Source organism: Amphibalanus amphitrite, unplaced genomic scaffold (assembly GCF_019059575.1).
Source record: "Amphibalanus amphitrite isolate SeventyFive unplaced genomic scaffold, NRLGWU_Aamphi_draft 001677F_arrow, whole genome shotgun sequence".
In the NCBI taxonomy this organism is placed as follows: domain Eukaryota; kingdom Metazoa; phylum Arthropoda; class Thecostraca; order Balanomorpha; family Balanidae; genus Amphibalanus; species Amphibalanus amphitrite.
Window position 1 is genome coordinate 68,490 of NW_024883170.1, and position 17,472 is coordinate 85,961.

At 48.5% G+C, this 17,472-nt stretch overlaps 1 protein-coding gene across 1 annotated transcript in view; it reads left to right on the forward strand.

The window, feature by feature from the left end:
- Positions 1 to 6,801: 6,801 nt before the first annotated feature.
- LOC122374579 overlaps positions 6,802 to 17,472 on the forward strand; it is a gene marked incomplete at its 3' end in the record, with an annotated part of 46,616 nt that continues 35,945 nt past the window's right edge. The window contains exon 1 of the mRNA XM_043353392.1: positions 6,802 to 6,848. The remainder of the gene's footprint in view (positions 6,849 to 17,472) is intronic.

Here is a 17,472-nt window from a genome sequence, read left to right on the forward strand (position 1 = left end):
GTCCTTCAGCGAATCACTGGCTGTCCGGCAGCTCGTGGAACATACAACAACTTCACACTGCGCTGCTCCGACCGCGGAACGGACCGAAGTTTGAACATCTAACGCTTACTTCTGCCGAATAGTTGTGCCTTAGTCCATAAAATTTACCACCGAGCGTCCCTGCGGAGCGCTTCCGGTGATAAGCAGGCGCTGGGGAGCGGTTTAGCCGGCGACCTCTGGCGTCACTGTCTGCCGTCGCTACACTGGCTGCACCGAGCGCTTCCTCCATCTGCGACCTACCCACCCTGCAGTCTCTAGCAGCGCTGCCCGGCGTGACACCCCTTCACCGCCGTCCGTGAGCTCGGAGACGCGGGGCCGCGGCGGTCGCCCGTGGCCCGGACCCAGAGCCGTTCCCTGGAGTGGCGGTCTCCGCTCTGCATGGCGTCGTTTGGTCGATCGTGGTCATACACTCGCCCGGGCCGGTCCAATGACGCCGAGTGGCCTGCCAGAGTGGCGGAGTGTGCTGACGAGTGGGTCACTAAGAAATGGGATCAAATAGGTCCGCTATATGTCATCAGCACCGAATTATTGCTGGTGGCAAAGCTTATTAGGGTTCTGTATTAGCTTTGCGTTTTCACTGATTCGAGGACTTCATGTGAGCAGAATTATTTCATCAAGCTCTCCAAGAGGAAAGTGGTCTGGAGTAAATTATTTCTCCACCTTCGAACGATCATGCTTTAACACAATACTTACACACACCAGGGCCCAATCTTACCAATGCCGTGAATAGGCAAAATGCCGTGAATGGAGCCCATTCACGGCAACGGCATATTACCAATGCCGTGGATAGCTATTCACGCCATCTCATTCACGGCATGCGGTCGATGTTTATCCACGGCATTTTGGCAGTGCTTTAACATGGGCAGTGGCACAAGCTGCCGCGAGAGCGGCAGAACAAACGCAAATAATCAGCTGTTTGCGCTGTCGGATGGCTGTTCCATTCACGCCACCTTTTAGTGCCGTGAATGGCGGGTGTTGTGAAAGGGATAGGTCGCTGGGAGGATGTTACTATGCAATATTTGACACTATTATTTTTTTTAAAGTAAAGAATTCATATAATGCCCTTGACATCTTAGAGCGACGATTACACGCATAGTGATTATTTCAAAAACATGTATTTTCCAGGGATAAAATCACACTCAAATCCATGAAAATAAACATGTTTATTCATTATATGGTCTTATTTTTCAAATCCATACGAGATCGTGGAGGCGATTTTAGCATCTGGGCCCAATCATACCAATGCCAAACCTATCTATATATGCTATAATATGGGTGTTTCAGTGTTCACCCCGTCCGGACGTCTCACAAACATCCTTCATGGTTTCTTAGTAAATATTTAAAACAATTAAATACCGTAAACTTGTCAAACAAGTATCAGCACTCACAATGCATATTTTACCACTTTCTGTCTGGCACAGACAGCTACGGAGCATGCTGTCTTCATGCGTCTCAATCTGACTTCTGAACTGAATGCCTTTTTCTTGATATGTTATGGTTTTGAGATGTAGACGGGTTTCTTCAATATTTTGAGTAATTCCTTTTGTTATCGTGCTCGTAAAAGGCAGCAAATAAGGCTATAGCTTGAGCTGGCCGGGTGCATGTACCCAAAGTTTAAACTTTACGAGCTGCATTTCAATGGCATTATTTAGAAACAACAGCGGAGCTATCACTAGGTCGTTACTTCAATAATGTTATCTCAAAATTGTTGCAATATCTTAACAGCAAGTAAATAGAAATGATGAGCAGCGGAACGAAGTTGAAATCTAATCCACTCGATTTTCTCAGCGCGAGAATGTCCTCGCGGAAGTTTACTAGGCCAGTAATCCGCTTTTCCGGAGAATTCTTTAGGCAGGCCTTAGTTTTTCATAGTTTGCTATCACGTTTTCCACAAATAACTTATCCTTCACACATATGTATGGATCTAAAACAAATAAACGCCCGACAAAACTTTAAATAGAGAGCTATACTTGTTCACAAGCAATACGCACAATTTCCGATAGCGAAGGTGACAAGAATTGACCAATCACGTTGCGTGTTTTCTGCTGGCGCTGAATTGTACCGTGGGCAAAATGACGTGAATAGAAATGCCGTGGCACGGCATTGGTGAGATTGGGTAAATGGAGTGCCGTGGGTGAGCCGCCGTGGTAGGCATCCACGGCATCTGCATCCACGGCATTGGTAAGATTAGGCCCAGAAGCCCTATCGCCACTTTAATGTCCCTACCAGGCTCCGTTGTGATTTTCCCAGCCGGCTCTGAACCACCGAGTGTCGTGAGGTCGCTTCTATTGCCCGGCTACTCTGCACTTGGACGGATTCGCTGCCTCGAACCGGCTCTAAAGGCGACCACGGTGCGACCGCCGGGGGTTGAAGCCACCGCGGCGTGCCATTAGGCGGAGACGGCGCACCTCGGATCCGGTGTCGGAAGGCCATTAGCTGATTATTTTCGTGCCCGCATGTCTCCGTCGTCGGCTGTCGCTCGGTAGGCCATGTGGCGAGACAAACTGAGACTCAGACATGTGGCGAGACAAACTGAGACTGAGACATGTGGCAAGACAAACTGAGGATGAGACATGTGGTGAGACAAACTGAGGATGAGACATGTGGCGAGACAAACTGAGGATGAGATAGGTGGCGAGACAAACTGAGACTCAGACATGTGGCGAGACAAACTGAGGATGAGGCATGTGGCGAGACAGACTGAGACTGAGACATGTGGTGAGACAAACTGAGGATGAGATATGTAGGTGGCGATACAAACTGAGACTCAGACATGTGGTGAGACAAACTGAGACTAGCTTGCAAGGTGAGACAAGCTGAAAGTAGACTGTATGGTGAGAGACAAACCGAGACTTAACTGGCGAGACAAGCTAAGACACATATACGCGAGACGAGCTGAAACTCTGGCGGAGATTCAGGCGCAGAAAATGGGAACAAACATCCGGTCAGCCGTGCGACCACAGGAACGAAAACTTGTCAAACTGCGACGGGAGGAAATCGATCAGTCCAGCTCACGACTCAAATCAACTCAGTCCAAAACAGACCAGACTAACGGCGTGGCGAGAGAAACCGCTTCACATGTACCGGCTGACATGCAATATCCAGGCAAGCGCCATGGGCAACAGATTCCTGTCTATCATTTCTTTACCTTCCAATTTCAGGTTTTGCAGTCGTTTATCTATATAGTCAAGCGTCTGTGTTAGAAAGTAAGGAACATGTGGAGGTAAGGAACTGTTAGAAACAGTATGAAGCGTCCGCCTCGTAGCCAATTATAATCCAATGTCAAGCTGATGCCGCAATAGATGTCACGAACACTAAGTAGTGGCTTCGGACATCCGATGGCTCCACCTGGCTTCACTCTGTCCATCTGCCTGTCCTGTCTGTCAGTCTGTCAAGCAGTCCGTCCAATTTTCTGTCGGTCTCCTCAGGTCCGTCTGCTCGTCTGTACGTCTTCTCGCCTCTAATCTGTTCCCATGTCTGCTCTATTGGTCTGTCCTGTCTATGCATATGCATGCCACAATCGTATGTCCCATGTGTGTGTGTGCTATATTTATGCTCTTGTTCGAGGTTCATTTGCTTGCTGTCAGTCCACCTGTTTATCGATTCGTTTGTTCGTCTATTCAGCTACTGATGCTTCAATCAGTCTCCTTGGATCAGCTATTCAAGCTGATGAAGTGAAGACACAATCTCTCCATAACCGGCTACCTTGAAAATGGTTTCGCGACATTTGCGCGTGCAGTTATTTTCATATCAGGCTTCATATCACTCAATATCTTTCATCTCCCTGCTGTCGGGGAATCAGCCCAGCTCGCCTGGCTGACAGCGATGCCGGCTGCCCGGTCCATACACGGGCACTAATGCCGGCTGTCAGACCCATGACAGCGCTCAGACGCTCATTTGGCTGGCCGCGTCAGTCGCGCTGCGTTTGGCCATCGTTCCCATGGCGACTCAAGAACTCGACGAAATTCTACGCTGTCCAGACGCGGATGTTGTGTGTCGTTTCCATGGAGATCGGCTGCTATATGCTCAACTCTTGATGAGTCCGGTTAGTGATTCTGCGGATCTCGATGTAATGCTGACACTGGGTCTACTTATTGCCAGAGATCCTGGCAAATATATGTCTTCTGACGCCTGACATATGTGGGTACTAAGCGAATATTTTGGAGTCGCTACTTATGCATGTGATTTGTAGGATCATATAGTTTCTTCCCTGCTTGTATATGTAAGAGCCGCATTGCTGTTACACGTTGGCAGTACCATTGCACGCCATTCAGGAGGTTTTTATTTTCAGCCAGGTGGTTTTTTTCAGCCAGCCAGGTTCAGCCAGGTTTTCATTTGATATGTTCTAAATCATGTTTTTACACATGATTTTTTTAATTGTCATAAAGTTTTGTGATTCGCAAGAGAGGGGAAAGGAAGAGAGAGAGAGAGAGAGAGAGAGAGAGAGAGAGAGAGAGAGAGAGAGGGAGAGAGAGAGAGAGAGAGAGAGAGAGAGAGAGAGAGAGAGAGAGAGAGAGAGAGAGAGAGAGAGAGAGAGAGAGAGAGAGAGAGAGAGAGAGAGAGAGAGAGAGAGAGAAGAGGAGGAAAGAAGGGGAAAAGGAGACGAAGAACATACTGCCCGGAAGGCCCTCTGTCAGCGTGTCTAATAGGGCATGGACCGCTCCGGAACACCCTCTCCCGGATAGGCGCGGGCTTGACGTTGATAGAGACGCTCCAGTGGAGCCAGAGGATGGAGCGGGAGCGGGCTCCATATAGTAGAGCCAGAGGATGGAGCGGGAGCGGGCTCCATATAGTAGAGCCAGAGGATGGAGCGGGAGCGGGCTCCATATAGTAGAGCCAGGGATGGAGCGGGAGCGGGCTCCATATAGTAGAGCCAGGGGATGGAGCGGGAGCGGGCTCCATATAATAGAGCCAGGGATGGAGAGAGCGGGCTCCATATAGTAGAGCCAAGGGATGGAGCTAGAAAGGGTTCCAGTGGAGCCAGAGCATGGAGCGGGAGCGGATCGCACCGATCCTGGATGTAAAGAAGATAATGGACAGGGAATGTCTATCTTAGAAACTCATAATTTTTCTGTTGGTTCATTTGCGTTCGCCACGTCATTAGTTCCCAGCTCATGCCATTATTCTATTAGGGAAAATCACAAGCCGATCAGCATATTTCAAATGTCTACAAATTTATCATCCAAATGACTTTGTGGAGCGGTTGAGTCATCAGTAGCCTCATCATGTGGTTGAAGTTTGGCTGATGGCCGTAATGAGATTGAGGGGCGAGGACTGTACCGAAAAATCCGAATTGCGTTTTTTACATTAGCATTGTCCAATGCGCAATGTGCATTATGAGTGCAATGCATTGGAATATAATATGGTTACATGCAACCCCGGAGATCGGCACACTCTGTGTGTGTGTGTGCCGCGCCGTGCCAGGTCAAACAGCGCTCGTGGCTGAGAGAGATGGCCCGGCCGGTCGTTGGCACGGCAAATAGAGCCACCTGCCATGCGCCGGCGAACGGTGCAGCTGGGTGGTGCACTGTGCAGCCCGCTGGCAGACTGTGCACTGTGCAGTTATCACTGCATTGTGCAGCCCGCCCGCGGTCGGTACAGTCGGCCTATGCAGTCGGTTGGCTGATGTTCAGTCACTTGTCTGTGCGGTCGTCCAGTCGCCGGGCTGAACGGTCGTTCAGTCACTTGTCTGTGCGGTCGTCCAGTCGCCGGGCTGAACGGTCGTTCAGTCACTTGTCTGTGCGGTCGTCCAGTCGCCGGGCTGAACGGTCGTTCAGTCACTTGTCTGTGCGGTCGTCCAGTCGCCGGGCTGAACGGTTGTCCAGTCGCCGGGCTGAACGGTCGTTCAGTCAGTTGAACGGTCGTCCAGTCACCTGTGTGCGATCGGCCAGTCACTTACCTGTACGAACGTGCGCACATACATACAGTGGGCAGTCGTCTAGTCGCCGGGCTGTGCAGTGTGCAGTCGAGACTCTGGTTTCCGGCGTAGAGCGGGAGCGGCCCGCCTGTCCACTGTGCACTGTGTACTGTGCAGTGTCCTATTGCCTCGCGCGACGCGTGGTTAATTCCCAATGACGAACGGAACTGTGGAGCAGGTAGTTACCGAAACAGCAGGCGGCAAACAGAGCGTGATTATGCTTGCGTCGCTATCACGGAGGTCACTGAGTAAGCATGTTTTGGTCTGCTCAAACTACACTGGAAATTGCATCACACGTCAATGCTTGGCTTTGGGTGACTCAAGCCTTCAGTTTATTTCAAAGGAATGAATGCGAGTCCCGAGTGCGGAAATCGCGCCGTTCTTTTTAAAACGGGCAGGCAGTTCTGACAATCATCGACCGGGTCGTTGAAAGTTCACTAGAACGCATATCTAATGCAATTAGGGATGTGAGAGATTTCACGGCACGTTAACAACGCATCAACCATGAAGCCATTATTACGGGCTTTTTTCTTCTTTTTTAACGCTAAATCATTTTTTGTCTTAGCTTTCACGAACCAAAAAGAAGGAGTGGTAGGAAAAGGCGTCATTTTTAAATGATTTTGCGCTTACTCCTTAAATGGCTTTATCAGCAATGGTCCACTACTCTAATATTGAATGTCGAGCGTATGTATTTACATCAATCTTGCAGCATAACTATCCTTTGCATAACTATAATTGTATCCCATGATTTTGTCACTCGGGCTTGATCAAAAACGCGAATATGACAGACTTGGTGTGCACAAATGTGCAAGCAAGTAGGTACCCTTAACTTTTCCTTTGTTGTTCCAGATGATTCTTCAAATGATAAGGCCTGAAAGTCGTACATTTTCTGGTAAGTACATCAAAGAGTTATTTGCCTTTGGTAACCGAGGCACGCATCATCACTATGTATGTATGTAGGGGAAAGTGGGGTAAGACGGTCAGGGTAGGTAAGACGGGCACCCCTTCTGCAGACCAAACCAATAGCGCTACGAGCGAGAAAAATTAGGACCACAATTGCCTTTCCCACTACACACCACGATTGAAGTCTGGTGAATTTGTGTTTAGTCGATAATCTTTTATTTTGATTTCTTTAAAACACTCATTTCATTGAAAACATCCATAATGTATTGTGCAAGCTTTTGTGTGCAGCACTATGGAGTTAAAAACTGGCAATCACTTGTGGTACACTCATATGCCACCAGTGTTCATTTACCGCGGATTTGCTTTGTCTGCATCAAATTGTCAACAGAGAAAAATCGTGCTGAACTTCTGACATTGAGTTTGGGGGTTAGACGGTCAACTACGAATCCATAGGTCTGTAATGGTAAAAAAAAAATTGTTGCGGTAAGAAAAAAGAAGCATTTCTAATAAGAATATGTTCGATTCCGATACTCACAGACATGCTAGCAATATTCCTTTGGTACAGTTTATTCTCGAATAATGAATGTGAAAAACGGTTCTACATGGCTTCTGAACTAGGGCCTATATACGAGCATACGCCTTCTGCACGAATCTCGTTTAGTGCCATTTCCGAAGCACTTAAGACCAACGAGCGACTGTATCAATGCGGCTAATCTCGGGCATTCGTTGCGAGCTGTGCTGGTCGGTGAAAGAAGCTGGTGGTCTTGACCTACCCATGTAACCGTCTTACCCCATGGGGTTGAGTAAGACGGGTTTTTGCAAGGTTTTGCAAAAATATCTGCAGCTTATTTGTTGAATCAGATCTAAGTCTCATCTTCTGGCAAATGGAAGTAAAATGTCTAAAAAAGGTTTTCACTCAGTTTCCCGTTTCTATGATGTTTCTAACCGGCCAAAAAATGGCTCCAAAGTTAAGGTGCCCGTCTTACCCCACTTTCCCCTATGTATGTATTGACGATCAAGAGCAATCCACAATCGGCGTGGCGGTTGCCAACCGAACGGTTCATACATCTTATTGCAAAACCAGCGAAACTTCTTTGTATGCTCCTTAGTCACTAAATTTACGGAATTTTTAGCAGCCTGAACATTTTTTTTATTTTTTGGGCTTGCAGAAGCGAAACGTTTTATCTTTTACCGTTTGCTACCTAGCTTGTCCGTATGGTGCTCAGTTACTTTCTAGTTTCCCGGGAGAGTGGCTAATTTCGCTGCCCTCGCCGTACTGCCATTGTGCAACTCTTAAAGCTGACGGACCCGGCAGCGGGCAGGGGAGACTGCCCTCGCCCGGTCCGATTTTCTGTCCACCGCCGCAGGAAAGTGGGACGAGAGTGGTTGCGGCCGAGTTGAGCGAACTTGTCCTTTGTTCATATGTCGGGCGTCTCTCCGCACCTCTCAGGGACAGTTGTAAAGGGACACCGCGGTGAAAATGGAGTCGGCTCTCCGCTGGTCTTCCCTAGAGAGTTATCTCTGGACTGGTGCTGAGGTCAGATAGTGCGAGCCATCGAAAATGATGAAAGGCCTTAGTCCCTGCCTGTTGCTACGACTTTTATTTTTCTTATAACTCTGACCAAGTATGGACAATGGCATGATCCAGCTGCGATCCAGCTGCGTTTTTGGCTCATAATCCTAGCCAAAAAGGGAAAAGTTTCAGACATCATATTTAAAACCCGCGTACCGACGGGGGTCTGTGCCAACTTACATACAACCGACGGGGGGGGGGGGGGGGCGGATGACCGTCCCCCTGATATCTCGAGAACGAAGCCAGATAGCGACAAGCGGTAAACGGCAGGGGGTACGCACGGACAAGGTCTACAATTTTTACTAGATCATTTTCAGGTCAGGTCAAATATGACGTCACAGGGGTAAAAAAGTCAAAATGGCGGCGCTAGATATGGAGAGTTTTTCTCGAATAACGTTCAAATTAGTCAAGCTAGGAACAAACTAAGGGCATCATCGTGATCCTCTCGTCAATCCGCATCGAATCATATATATATGTTGTCCTCGAAAGTTTAAGGTCAAAGGTTGACCTCAGGTCACGTGACTTCGCGGTCATCATGTATAACATTCGATGCGCCTTGACGAGCTGAACACTATGAGACCATCCCGCGGCTGTATCTCATTCCTGTAAGGAGTTATTGGCAAAAAAAAACGTTGGTGACCTTTGATGACGTCACATGACCTTACAGCTGGCCAACAGCAAAACAGGCGTCAAGGTAGTGAAGGTTGATCGTATATGAAGTCGTGTATGGTAGGTATATGGAGCCATTCCGACGCGTTTTAGTGGAAAAACTGGGAGGTGATTTTTCCCCCATTGACTTCTAACGGGGAGGTCGAGAAATTGACCTGACCTTAGGTCATCGATATCGAAATTCCGAGGTATACAAATGTAGCTACCAATGACATAATAACATCCCGCGACTTTAAAAGGCCTCCGCCATCTACTGTAGCTCTGACACTGTGGCAAAGTTGCAAAAAAGTGACTTGAGGCTTGGTCATTCAAAGTGACCTGGTGACCTGACCTTGAAAGTTAGGAGGTTTGAACTTGCACACCATGTGTAAAATTGATGAGAGAATAATCATGCTAAATTTTGCGGCGCTTTCCCGCTATTCGCGAAAAACCTCGGGGGGGGGGGGGCGGATAACCGTCCCCCGTCGGTGCGCGGGTTGACAACAATAAACAGTCGTAATAAAAAGACCGATTAGTCCACCTTCCTCACCTTCGCCGGCGTCCGGATATAACTAGTTCCGCAACTTCACTGCGGGACTGTCGTGCCGGTCCGGCTCGGCCTACATTAACCATGTCTCGTCCGTGGCTGTAGTGCCGTCCGACTTGCACTCTCATCCTCTCCGGCGTCGCCCTCTTGACACGGAGAGACGTGCCCGCGGCTCTCCGCCCCCCCCCCCCCCCCGGCCGGACCAAATGGTGCCGGGCGCGGCGGCGGCGGTCGTCCGGTCGGTTATAGCAGAGGCCGGGGCAGTGCGCAACACGAGATGTGCACCACAGCGCCTGCGACATACGTCCGACTACGCTGCACGAACAAATTGGGGCGACTACGACAGCCGGCGTAATTGTGTTTGCCGACGCATAGAAATGGCCGTTCGAAACAGCACGCAGCTGCGTCCGTTAGCACAGTGCTGAACTGAACAGCGAGTTCATCCGTCAGACTCCGGAGCCCGGACAGTTCTATTGTCAATTGACTCTCGTCTCCCGTGTAGCGTTGATAGAGACAATAAGGAAGTATAGGTCGAAAGAGTTAACTTATCTTATATTATACCTATTATCTTATATTATTAGATAATTTTTGAGACGATGAAGTGATTAAGTTTTCTTTGTCATCCACAAATAAACGCTGGAAGAAAATCCCGATTTTTAAGTAATTACGCATAGCAATTATAGCTAATTCACAGTCCGCTCAATAACAAAGCCTCATGATCTGCGGGATTCCTGAATGTGTCTTGTCAGATCACATCACGTTATTCGCACCGCGCACGTCAAGCTCTAAAGATACATACATTGACATGATCCAGCAAGCACCACAGACCACCAGCACCTCCTCACAACAGAAAAATCTGCCATTTCCAAGTTTGCCACACGTCCAGAGCGATAATAGAAGCGGGGACTCACCAGGCTCTTCGGCGAAATTTTCATCCTCGAACACATCAGCTGCTGGGGAACAATTTGCATGTTAAGCAGCGTAACGGTGCGGACTGCGGAGCCTCGTGATGCGAGGGCCTTTGGGTCTGTGCTGCGCAGAGAAGATCGTGGGGAAGGATCTGACTAGGCCCTGTGAATAGGTCTCAGACCAGGAGACCCGGTAGTACGTTCATTAACGTCACACGAAGTTTAAAGGTTGGACTCAACGGCGAACTTGAAGTAATTTGGGGAAACTGGAAAGGCTAATGCCGGGCACATACGTGCTTGGTGACAGTGTTATTTTGATAGGATTATTTGATTTCGATATGAACATTGAACAACTACATGTAATGTAATAGTATGATCGATCAGAATCCAATTTCGTTCGGAAATGTAATCACACGATATAAACGTTGGCCGCTAGTGCCGCAGCTACCACTTGTTGACCGCGCAGTGCAGAGCCGTTCAAATGATGAGTTATCTCGGCCGGCGACGCTCGGCGGGATAACTCGGCAGTGCTCCGCTCAACGCTGGCCGCGGCTCCACTGGGGGGTGGCGGCTGTGACCAGCGGGGGGGGGGTAGCCACTTGCCGCGATAGATTGGTGCAGCCGGCGGCCTCAGGAGACCCATCTGCTGGCCCGGCACAGACCTCCTCCGAGTGTGGGGCCACGGCCAAGGGCACGGACACGGACACGGACACGGACACGGACACGGAAATGGACACGGGCTCACGGACACGGACCCGGTCACGGCCACGAGCAGGGACACTCCCCGTTCCACAACCTCCACCGGCGAGCAGGGCTTGCGAACACCAACAGATTGTCACGGTAAAGGGCGGGCAACGCGCATTGTTGAAGAAAAGGGAGGAAAACTAACGAAATTATCCACAATAAGGCACCTATTGACTGATATGCTAACATTTTCCTTGGTTTCGACAAACTCTTGCTCATAAAAAACGAAGAATTGTTCTTTTAAATCAACTGTCGAGATCTTCAGGTGAATTAATTAAACTGTTCCAAACGCGGCTGAGCCCGCTGAGGGTGTCTAATGGTGTGGTAATTTATGCACTGAGCAGCCTGAAGAGGCTAACAGCTTCCAAATAAAAGGAAACATTCAAATCAGCCCCCGTTTTCAGAATATATATGTCCCTGTTGGGTGGCGATGCAAACAATCGGTCTCATGGTATACCAGAGGGATGCATTCTGGTTGCTATCAGTGGTGTGCTGTCCGTGCGGCTATACGGCCGTCTCTGCCGGATGGATTACACAGACCCGTCAGTCCGATATCCGAGCAGCAAAACCCGTCTGTGACATCAACCAGAGGCGCGCGCCGCCGCTCCGGTCGCCCCGACACATGATTGGATTCAAGAGTTCCAAGTCGCCAGAGTTGCCGAGCCAAGTGGTATTTCTAACGAGCTACCCGATCGCGACCCTTTGAACTCGACATTGAATGTATTAATTAAATAACAGCGCCAGCTCGCTGATCAAATTGGATACTTGATGAAGTTGACATTCCTGTTCAAGGCCGAACTTCAAGTTCAATGAAGTGAAGTTCGTCGCTCGAATATGTCTACGTTCGCTTGATATTTCTGTCCTGGAAAGGCCGCTCAAATTAATAATTTATACAGGTCACTCGATGATGCCACTCATTACTACAAAAAAATAATTTGTAGTTATGTACGTAAAAATATTTTTAAAGACATTTTGAAATAATAGCTTTGGCGTTATCACATATTTTCTCAATATTGATAAGTCAGTGCTGTCGTAATACTGTTTTATGATGACGTTAGCTTCTTATGACAATGTTGTTGAAATTGGTGTGAAGATGATCGATATCTTGAAAACGAAATTCCCGAATCAAAATTTATCTTAGAGGATAAAATCCATCTATACAATAGGTGCGACAGGTGCGTCAGGTCCAGGATTGAAAAATGATCCTATAGTTATGTAAGATAGTCAGTGGATGCGTACGATTCATTTTCAATATTTCTGAATTATTTTGTGGTAAGCAGCAATGGAATCATGAGAGCGGCATAAAGCTATCAGTTGCAGCTTTTGTTGATGCTGTTCTGATACGATGTCACTTCAAAGGATAGAACCATGTTTTGGGATTTACTGATAACATCTTTCCTTAGTTGCATGGAATGCATGGAAATCGGGAATGCGTCAAGTCACTATGGAGCTATAGCGGCTTGCGCACTGCGCAGCATTGTTACAAATGTGATTTTAGTTACATAGTACATTGTTAAAGAGTAATAGAATTGAGGAGTAATGTAGGTGCGTTGTAAGAGTGGATGTTATGTAGGAAATGCCTCGGTATGCTGATTGCTGAGGCCTCAAAAATTTTCTCATGACTCCTTTGAGTGTCACAAACCACAAAAGCCATAATCACTGTCATCATACGTCCTGTTATGTTTTATGTAATTCATGGCCATAAATCAGCTGAATACACAAAGGTATGATAAATTATGAGCTCCACTGCATCTTATTCCCGCTGGGCTCTGAAATGATTTCTGCGAAATAGGTTCCAGAGATGCATACGCAGAGCAGAATAATGCTGTTGTGCTCCTCTGAACGAGTCACAAGAGGCTCTCTTTGTTGTTGCTGTCGTCTGCGACTGAAAAGACAGAGCGCTTACATCCGTTGTAATTGTGTACACATGCATTGTGTTGAAGCAGCAAGACACCGGTGCTTTCATTGCCATTTTATATTTCGTCTCCAATTAATCAGCGAGCGCCGAGCGTAAAGTAATGAAAATGTCAAGTTCAAGGTCAAATTAGAGTTTCGCGACATCCGTCTCTGACGTTGTGACAACATTGTGTCACTGGGGTGCGTCGTGTGGCGCCTGGCTCACACCACTGGGTCAGTGCGTCGTCCGCGAGTGTCTCAGTGCTATCAGAGTCGCAGTTCAGGTCAGCTCTGACAGATGCCTCGCCACACTGTCCGTCTGTCAGCGGACAGGGCGACCTGCCAACGAGAGGCCCCTGTCCGCTCCTCTCCCCCGCGTCCTATTCAGGTCGGTCGGGGGGCTGATCAGAGACCTGTGCGGCTACTGTTCGACCTGTCTACACTCATCTGTCGGCTGTCCGCGACCTCCCGCAGCAAAAAATTCTGTCGGGATACCTGCCAAACTCCTGACCTATCCACTCAGTGTGCCGCATGGCTGTCCGAGCTGTCCAGTGTCCCCACATTTCTATGTCGGTCGTCTGACCCCCTGCACGTGCCGCGGTCCTGTGCAGTGCAGTGGTCGCCCGATCTGCGGGCACGGCCGGTCGACCTGCGGGCACGTCCGCCCGACCGGTCCACAATGAATGTCGGCGAGTCGTGCGGTTGATGAGACACCGGATATTTCGGTCCCGAGGATCGTCGATGTACCAGAATCACAGCACTGCAGATCTTTGCCGGCTCTGGACATGATGTAGCGAGGTCCATGTAATGAATCCACCCACCCAGCCAGTTACACGCGACCGGGCTCGTTGCCAGAGAATGGTTGGTCACCGATCCGGACTCTGCAGTCATTTCAGATATCTGGAACAAGAATACGGCGGAATGTTTGACGCCGCAATGACGAGCGACTCTGACGTGGCGGCTGTGTTTCCAAAACCTCAGCCGATTGGCTACTGAGTAACGGCTTTCCTCAGCCGATGAACTAATGATTCGCGTCTTAGTGATGCTCGGCTGCGCTCAAAATGAATAGCGTTTGGCTAATGACCCCCATGTGTGCAATGCGGGCTGGTCATGCGAGCGGGACGGAGACGGTTTGGTCCCCTCGTCTGTGATTTATGGTGGGGTCCTTTAAACGTCCAGCATGTATACTGATCGTTCCACTAATCGGATCCCAGCTAACTGCTTAGAAGCCTTGCATGGAATGGTCGATAGGTGGTCGACAAATCCATGCAGATACGTACGCTTTACTTTCAAGAAGAGCATATACCTACTTATCTATATGCATTATTTCATGTGAATGCAAAACCAGTAACAGCGCAAGTTTCGCTTTTTATTTAGTTTTGTCTTGCTAAGACATTGCATCCGTTTTATTCTCATATTATAAATTTACAGATATTTATTTTGATAGGATTAAATATGAAATATTGTGAATAACTAAAATGGCAAATGGGAGATGGGCGACCATCTAAGAATCGTCTGCCTCTGGGCTTCGGCCTACCTTGTGTACATGAAACTGTCCAACGCTCAATGTATATGTATAGCACAGCCGCCTTACCCATGACGCTCTTGGTGCACATTGAACCTGTGAGTCTCATTGGCGGATACAGAAAGGTGGCCGCGAACGCTGCAAGGGGCATACCCCCGAAAAAGCTTCTCTTTATTCGAAAAACTCCCCGAATATTGATGGATTATGCACTGTGCTGTACAATTTAAAGTAAATATTTTTCGATAAAAGTTGTTTTCTTTCTTTTCTCGGAAATAACTGCCAAAGTCAATCGATTTCGAACGCTCTGGGGGGGGGGGGGGATTTGTTCCCCTGGATCCGCCAGTCAGGGTTGTGCTTGACTCATGAGTCGAGTCAGAAATTTGACTCAACTCTGACTCAAATGAGTCAGATTTGAGTCGAGTCGGATAAAATGTTGAGCTGTTGAGTTGAGTCAGAGTTGAGTCGGACAAAAATATTAAGGTGTTGAGTTGAGTCAGAGTTGAGTCAGTAAAATAACTTTTGACATTGCGTTGAGTCAAAAAACATTTAGGAACATGAGTCAGCTGACTCAACTTACTAGAAACACTATATAGTATAAGTTTTTCATTCTCCCCCCGCTTAATAACTTAGGCCTGGCCCTGCTGCCGGATTTTTTCACCCCCCCCGCTCAACAACTTTTTTATCTGAGTCAATTTTAAATCAACACATTTGACTCAACAAAAAATTTGAGTCAAGTTTGAGTCAGCTCATATTTTCATTGAGACGCTTGAGTCATGAGTCGAGTCAAGGGAAAAAATCAGCTCCTTGTTTGAGTCAGAGTTGAGTCAGGGCATTCTGAAGTTGAATGATGAGTCGAGTCGGCAATTTTTTTTTAGTCGAGCACAACCCTGCCGCCAGTATAGATATTCTTGGTATTCAGACTCCATGGCGGGCTGCTCCCCTTCATAGTGTCTATGCAGCGCTGTGAGGACACTTTGTCTCGAAAAATATTTATCGTCGCTCAGTTGTGTTGTTTTTGCAGCTCAAAGCATAGATCCATCAACACAGCCTACAAGGTCACACGACGGTGATTGACCTGCTTCTCAGAGGATTGCGATGGGGTCGGGGAATGTTGTATCTGCCCTCCCTGGCAGCATCAGTCTCTCAATTGGACTGACCCGTGGGCAGCGGCTTCTGGCAGCACCAGCACCATTCCCCCAATTGGACTGACCAGTGCCCAGCGGCTTTTTCACTGTTCGGCGCGGAGTGACACACGAGAACCGACTCCCGGGCCCCAGCGTGTGCCGGACTCTCGGTCAGCGGGGTCAATAAAGTGGCACATAAATCCCAGAGTTAGACAGCCCGGGCCGGCCTGAAACAAACAACAACGAAAAAGTTGTGTCATCAATATTTGAAAGGAAATGAGATACTGGAAACGGAGCCAAATATATCTGAGCCAGGCGTCAGATCACCCATTTATTGGCACTGTTGTTGAATAAATGTTCCCAGTGGTTCAGTGAGATATTAAAAAAAAAAAAAACACACATGCGAAACCATATTTTAGACCCTAGGATCGGTGCTCCTATCTAATGTTTCCAAATGCCGTTTGCAACTGGCACCCGAAAGCATTATGTGAAGCGTGGGAGCTACGTCGATTTGCCAGACACGGGCCAGCGGTTTTCTCATAATGGAAAACGGCTCTACGCGAAATTGGCCCGATTGATTTCACGTTGGTGAACAACTGATTTCTCGGCTGGAGGAGCCGTATTGTCGGCCGCCATCGGTTGTTCTCATCGATACGGCTGGCTCTTGAGTAGCACTCAGCCCTAAATGTCAGCAAGCGCAAAATGTAGTCAGTTTGTGAGCAACTTGCAACGGTTTGATTGTAGCGTTGGTTTGATAAATAAATGAAGGCATACCTTTAATTCCAGGCAGCAGCGGGCTTGATATTATTTTCCTCACATATTAATACGGACCACACCAACATTTTTTCTTCAGTATTTAGTACACAGCAGAGCTGCAGGATTAATGGATTTTCGGTGACTCTGAATCTGAATCTGATTCCGACTTTGTTTCCCAAAAGCCGACTCCAACTCCGACTCCGACTCCGGGCAGAACTATCGACCCAGATAGTCTCCGACTCCGACTCCGACTCCGATTCCTACTCCGACTCCGATTCCGTATCCCTATAGTGCAGGGCAATGCTAAAAATGTTATTGCTTGACGTCTTTATGACTGAACGACTGATGACGAGCACCTTTTTATCTGCTGACGGCTAGAGGCGATAAAAGCGACTGTCGGGTGTCCCGCAGAGCGACAAAACAGTCTTTTAGCACTAACAGCGTTCTAAAGTGTTCCTCTTGTCCTTCAAGCTGGCTATAAATCTGGAAAATCCCACAACCGGCGACCTCTGCTGGGGTCGCGGCGTCATCGTAATCTGGAATCATCGCCGTCACGAATGGCTTCTCAAATAGTTTTACGGCCGGGACATTGATCCATTGATCAAACAATCACGGCGGCGGCCGTGGATCCGGCCGTCCGTCCGACCCGCTCGGCTGGTGACCACTGCGGGCTGGCGGGGCTGGCTGCCCGGTGATGGCGCTCACTGAGGCCCACTGGGCGCTGGTGTTCATGCTCGGTAATGGAGTAAAGTTGCTCACTCAGCTCAGTAGCGGGACAGAGAGGGACCACGTCCAGTGCTGGGACGGGTGCTCATTGCTGAGACAGAGGTGCGCACTGCTCAGTGCTCAGGGCCAGGACAGAACTCGGGCAAATAAGTCCCGCACCCTAATG